Raw genomic sequence first — 6,639 nt, 5'->3', positions numbered from 1 at the left:
GATATATCTCATCATCATCACAAAGTCTCCAGTTGAAACTAGCCAAATTTTTATTTTATCTTATTCTTCCTGGCCTTATAAAATCATAAGTTGTTATTTTATGTTCCTTCTATTTTTAATACAAGGACATCTCAAATTTTATGATCTTTCATCAACAATCCTTCTTCTTCTTCAGTCCTTGACCTGATCCCATTTACTTGGAGACGGTCATCTTCATTAACCGTTGTCGTCGTGGCATGTTTAGGGCAAGTAAGTAGGTAAGTAAGGTAAGTAAGTAATCGTATGATCGTCGGGACAGCGTTGGATGTGGCCGTACCGTAAACGCTTTTCTTTTAATTCCTCTTTCTTTTCAGCAATGATCCCATTGTCATAAAAGTCAGTGAATATCCCTGTGAATAAGATATGTTATCAAAGTTTGATTGATTCAATTATAAATAGAAAAGATTATATGTAGTTATACTAACCAGTTAACGTGTAATCACCAGATAAAATCGTTTCTATCTTCTCGTCTTTCTCCGCTTCCATATCTCCTTTGACGTCCGACCTGGTATCCATCTCTTGCTTTCCATCTGTAAAACATAAATGAAAAGTTTCAATACCATCGAAGCGTCAATAGCCTAAGGGTACGGATTTCCGATCACGAGGTCGGGGGTTCGAATCCCGCCATTCCAGTATTGTCGTAAACTATATCCTAACACGAGCATAGAGCTTAGTTGGAATGGTAAAAGAAATATTAGTAAATTTACAAAAAAATCTGCTAAAATTTTACAAAAAAAAAAACAAATAGTAATAGGTCTCCAAATATACAAGTGGTGTGCTAAGAAAACTTATTTGTCGCGAGCGTAAAGCGTTTTGGTGTATTTAATTTAAGAAAATCAATGATGATATTTATAAAAAAAATTGACAATAAAAAAATCACCCTGTTCTCTTGTTGGGCTCAGAAAGAATTTCGCCAGGCGCCGAGTTCATGAACTATCCAAGCCAACATTCCCGTTTGCACCACCTGTTGTTGAAATAAAATATTAGAGTCAAAGAATTATTTTAGAGTTTTGTAAATGTTGTTAATTAAGTTATATCGGTGTCATCGATGAGTAACAGTACATAGCATGCGTATCTATTTTTTTACTATCACGTAATACTCCTACAATACTATTAAGAGAATATTTATCTGTGAATTTACGCATAATATATAAATATATAAATAAATAAATAAATAATCACTTAGAACAAATACTTACGTACTTAAATAAAACTTATTCGTAGTGTTTAGCGAAAAAACACTATTTTATATTTGGTGTTTGAGTCTCACCTATTATAAGATTCAATCACCAACTTAGGTAAAAAAAACAACGCGATTGATTTGAGGGTAGTCGAAAAACCACAGATTGTTTAAAAAGTAAATAAACATTTTGTCTGTGCGCGATCCAAAAGGTATAAACGGAGAATAGATGAAGGAACAAGAGGAAAAGGGAAAGAAATATTAGCCAAACGGCCAATGGGCCACTAAAAAGTGGCCAATTCAAAAATGTTGTTGCCGATTCTTTCACTTCATTGTCAACATTCATGGTAACGTTCAAATCAGTATATCATCAGTTCACGTCAGAGCTGTAATTAGTATAGCTGCAAGCGAGGATATGTGTTTGATGCATTTCGATGTTTCGACCGCTTTTCTCTATGGATTATTAGATGAAGAGATTTTCATGAAACAACCTGAAGGATACGACGATGGCTCTGGTCGAGTATGTCTATTAAAGAAGAGTTTATATGGCTTGAAGCAAGCTCTAAGGTGTTGGAACCGTCGTATACTGGATTTCTTCAAAGAAACTGGTTTCAAAGTAAGCAATGCTGATCCTTGCTTATTTCTAAGGAAAAATCAAGGTGGTATTCTGATTGTGGTTTTATATGTTGATTATGGCCTGATTGCCGGATCAAATCAAACTTTATTGGATGAGTTTCTCGAAGAAATGAAGCGTCATTTTAAAATAACCAGCAAGTTACTTTCTGAGTATTGAAATTGAAACCAGAGAAGGTGGAATTAAGATCTCCCAGACTTCATGTACCAATAGAATGATTGAGAGATTTGGTATGCAGAATTGTAGAGCTGTTCATCATCATCATCATCATCAGCCTATACTAATCCACTGCTGGACATAGGTCTCTCCCGTGGCACGCCACTAAGCACGATCCTCGGCCACTCTCATCCAGCACTTGCCAGCTGCCCTGCGAAGATCATCGACCACTCCACTGAGTCTGTGGACTGAGGTTTTCCGACCTATGGTCTCAACTCAAGAACTCGTCTACTCCAACGGTTATCGGTTCTACGGGTTATATGGCCGGCCCATTGCCACTTCAGCGTGCTAATGCGGTGGGCTATGTCGGTAACTTTGGTTCTCTGTCGGATCACTTCGTAACGAATTTTATCTTTCAGAGAAACTCCGAGCATAGCCCTTTCCATAGCACGTTGAGCAACTTTAAATTTATGGACCAGCCCTACCGTAATTGTCCATTTTTCAGCACCGTATGTCATGACGGGTAGGACGCACTGGTCGAAGACTTTAGTCTTTAGACTCTATGGATTTGGTGATGTGAAGACCTGACGCAGTTTCCCATACGCTGCCCATCCCAACTGTATTCTTCTGTTGGCCTCTCTTTTGAAGTTGTTTTTACCTAATTGCATAATTTGCCCGAGGTAAACGTACTTCTTAACTACTTCGAGAATGCTGCCTTGAACTGCAATTGGTTCCGGACTTACATGTTCATTGAACATAACCTTGGTTTTATCCAGGTTCATCCGAAGACCAACGCGTTGAGAAGAATCAGCTACGCCGTTCAGCATATGTTGCAAATCTTGCAGCCTTTCCGCCATGATGACGATGTCATCTGCAAATCACAAGTGTGAGAGGTACTCGCCATTTATGTTAATGCCGCGCCTCGTCCAGTCCAGCGTCTTGCAACATATCGTCCAATGCATTTGTGAACAATTTGGGGGATATAACGTCCCCTTGTCTCACACCTCGATGCAAGGGGATAGGTTCAGATCGCTGGTTCTGGACTTGGACGGCCATTGTAGCGGCGTTGTAAAGACTTCTCAGCACTTGGTTGTATCGCCAATCGACGTGGCATCGCTTCAAAGATTCCAGAACAGACCAGATCTCGATAGAGTCAAAGGCTTTTTCATATTCCACAAACGCTAAACACAGACGCCGATTATACTCTTCGGTAGAACTGTTACGACACCAATAATAAAAGACAATGAGTCTGTAAATAATAATGAGACACACGTGGATAACATTTTTAGACAGGTAGTTGGAGCGCTAGCATATTTGATGGTCGGAACTAGGCCAGATATTGCATACAGTGTGAGTGAGAAAATCCAAGTGTCAAAGATTGTATCAGATTGAAACGCATTCTGAGATACTTAAAGTACTGTCCCGATTTTGGCATTCTATATAAAAGGAACTATAAGAAGGGTTTACTGGTGGTTATGTTTCAGTGATGCTGATCACGGTGGGGATGTTGGCACTGGAAGATCTACTTCTGTAGTACTGTGTATGCAGGCGGAGCTGTTTCTTGGATGGGCCAAAGACAACAAAGCGTGGCTATTTCCACAACGGAAGCAGAAGTTGTAGCAGCCAGTGAAGGAGCTAGAGAGTGCATCTGGCTTACACGTCTCATGAAAGATATTGTTTATATGAAGAGGATACCTACACTATTATTGGACAACGAAGCGGCAATTCGTTTGGTGAATAATCCGGAGTTTCATAGACGAACTAAACGTACAAGGATTCGACATTTCTTTGTTCGAGAGTAAGCGACTGGCGGTCAGCTTAAAGTTGAGAAAGTAACTAGTGATCTCCAGTTGGCAGACATTTTTACCAAACCGTTGGCTAGAGCCAGGTTGAAAAAGTTGTGCGAACTTATTGGCCTCCACGCCGAGAGAAGATGTTAATGTTACTGGCTGGTAGCGACGTGAGACCGAAAAGTATAAAAAGACATAAAGAGAAGAAGAAAATAGGTAAAAGAACGGGTGGGCAAATTGCCAAATGGAAAATAAAAAGTGGCGTATTCATGCAGTTTTGATGTTATTAAGAGTCTACTGTAGAACAATATCATTCTTTCATGTATTCAAGGACGGCCAACGAGTAGACTTCTATAGCAACTAGAGTTTTCAACTAATTATTTTTTTACTCTATTTGTATTCTTTTTGGTGTTATTTTTTTTTAATCTTTAATGATTTCTGGCTTAAAACTTCTCAAGTTTTTAAAGTTTGTCAATCTTTCATTTTTTTTTCAAAACATTTTCAATCTGTTTTTCTTTTAATTTCGCCTTTAGGTTGCTGCCACTGTAAACAAGAACTGTGGTCATTGACGTATTTCAAAATGAATTGTATTTCAAAATATAAAATGTATTTCTACTGACCTGTTAGGTTAATCGTTTAAAATTATTGTTCGATCTCTTAGTCATCATCCGCTTCATGTCATGGACGGGAATTCTAAACAATTTTGTTACTATGAATTTCCACTATCATAACACAAGTGTAAGAACATTTGTATTATCTGTTCAATATTGTTATTATACAAGTGTCAAGACAGTGGAAACTCACCGTTGGTGGTCGACCAAGCTCATCACTTGCCTCCATCTGAAAGAAGAAATAACCTTCAATATAATGTTCAGACAAGCAAGCCTTTCACTATGCAGTGAAAGCTCTTTATTCGCAGTGTAATACTCCATAAATATACCGAAAATACAGAATCGGTGAATACGAAACGGTAATTTTTTTAAGGTAAAGGTGTTGTTAGATTTGTTTTACTATTTTATTGGACTTTTTATTATTATGTCTGAATTGATTGGAACCGCAAATAACAGAATCTTTTGTCGCGAATAAGGAGCTTTTACTGTACAGTATTGTATAATTAAAGCTTCTCCTACCAAAGCGCAATGTGGCTCCTACCAATGGACGGAACGTCTAATATGTGTCAGCATTTAGAAATATACTTTATTCGAGTAAAAATGTTGCTTTCATTCTGTTTAACATTCTCAAAAACACTGTATATAATATTATTATAAGATTGATTCAAGACTACGCATAAAAAAATTATATAATAGTATAGACCACAGCCTTACTCTTTTCGCCTCCAAGGAACAGCAAAAATATCGCCAAGCACCGAGTTCTTGAACTATCCAAGCCGAAATTCCCGTTTGCACCACCTGTTGTTGAAATTAAATATTAGAGTCAAAGAATTATTTTAGAGTTTTATAAATGTTGGTAATTTAATTGTAGTCTAGATCACAGACTTACTATTTTCGCTTTTTAGGCATAGCAAAAATATCGCCAAGCGCCGAGTTCTTGAACTATCCAAGCCAAAATTCCCGTTTGCACCACCTATTGTTCACATAAAATATAAGAGTCAAAGAATTATAGTAGAGTTTTATGAATGTTGGTAATTTAATTGTAGTCTAGATCACAGACTTACTATTTTCGCTTTTTAGGCATAGCAAAAATATCGCCAAGCGCCGAGTTCTTGAACTATCCAAGGCAAAATTCCCGTTTGCACCACCTGTTGTTGAAATTAAATATTAGAGTCAAAGAATTATTTTAGAGTTTTGTAAATGTTGTTAATTAAGTTATATCGGTGTCATCGATGAGTAACAGTACATAGCATGCGTATCTATTTTTTTACTATCACGTAATACTCCTACAATACTATTAAGAGAATATTTATCTGTGAATTTACGCATAATATATAAATAAATAATCACTTAGAACAAATACTTACGTACTTAAATAAAACTTATTCGTAGTGTTTAGCGAAAAAACACTATTTTATATTTGGTGTTTGAGTCGCACCTATTATAAGATTCAATCACCAAATTAGGTAAAAAAAACAACGCGATTGATTTGAGGGTAGTCGAAAAACCACAGATTGTTTAAAAAGTAAATAAACATTTTGTCTGTGCGCGATCCAAAAGGTATAAACGGAGAATGGACGAAGGAACAAGAGGAAAAGGGAAAGAAATATTAGCCAAATGGCCAATGGGCCACTAAAAAGTGGCCAAATCAAAAATGTTGTTGCCAATTCTTTCACTTCATTGTCAACATTCTTGGTAACGTTCAAATCACGTTTTTTGCTTCAAAATTCCAAGTCTTTTTTTAAATCCCCCCATTTCTACTTTCAAGACTGACTGTCGTAACTATGGGTTTCGACTGCAGACAATCGTATTGACCCATATACGTTGACGTCCCTTACATTCTCTTTGAGAAAAACAGAGAAAACGATAATTATCAATACCAGTGTCTATGCGGTTTAAAACCACAGTAACACATGGAAAAGAACATTTTTGGTATCTCTCTTTATACAAAGAGAATGAACGGGATGGCAATATCGTTGCAATACAGTGATCGAGTGCCTATCGATTCATGTTCCATATCTTCTTTGACACCCGAGCTGGTGTTTATCTGAAAGAATAAAATAAGTCCTTTCAAGACAACGCCAATTCACAGAAAGATTGACAGATATTACAGACTTCTGTATGTAACTAGAACATTGGAAGAACTTCGAGTGAATTTATGAATTAACAAGCTGTTGCCCGCGACTTCGTTCACACGGTATTAAAAAAAAGCTTAGTAGCGTATGTGTT

General features: G+C 37.0%; 1 long non-coding RNA gene across 4 annotated transcripts in view; it reads right to left on the bottom strand.

Moving 5' to 3' along the window:
• Positions 1-281: 281 nt before the first annotated feature.
• The window catches only part of LOC106116332 (uncharacterized), a 33,631-nt gene continuing 27,273 nt past the window's right edge, over positions 282-6,639 (bottom strand). For 3 of the 4 annotated variants that reach the window (XR_001227809.1, XR_001227808.1, XR_001227807.1), the window contains 8 exons: positions 5,300-5,383; positions 5,125-5,208; positions 4,604-4,639; positions 4,420-4,492; positions 1,239-4,342; positions 920-1,003; positions 465-569; positions 282-389 (listed from right to left, as the gene is read on the bottom strand). This is a non-coding gene — a long non-coding RNA (uncharacterized LOC106116332). Of the gene's footprint in view, positions 390-464; positions 570-919; positions 1,004-1,238; positions 4,343-4,419; positions 4,493-4,603; positions 4,640-5,124; positions 5,209-5,299; positions 5,384-5,474; positions 6,093-6,639 lie in introns of those variants that run through there. The other variant, XR_001227806.1, reaches the window with a different exon arrangement.

The sequence above is a fragment of the Papilio xuthus genome, unplaced genomic scaffold (genome assembly GCF_000836235.2).
Source record: "Papilio xuthus unplaced genomic scaffold, Pxut_1.1 DF827756.1, whole genome shotgun sequence".
In the NCBI taxonomy this organism is placed as follows: Eukaryota; Metazoa; Arthropoda; class Insecta; order Lepidoptera; family Papilionidae; genus Papilio; species Papilio xuthus.
This window is presented reverse-complemented; position numbering and strand designations above follow the sequence as displayed.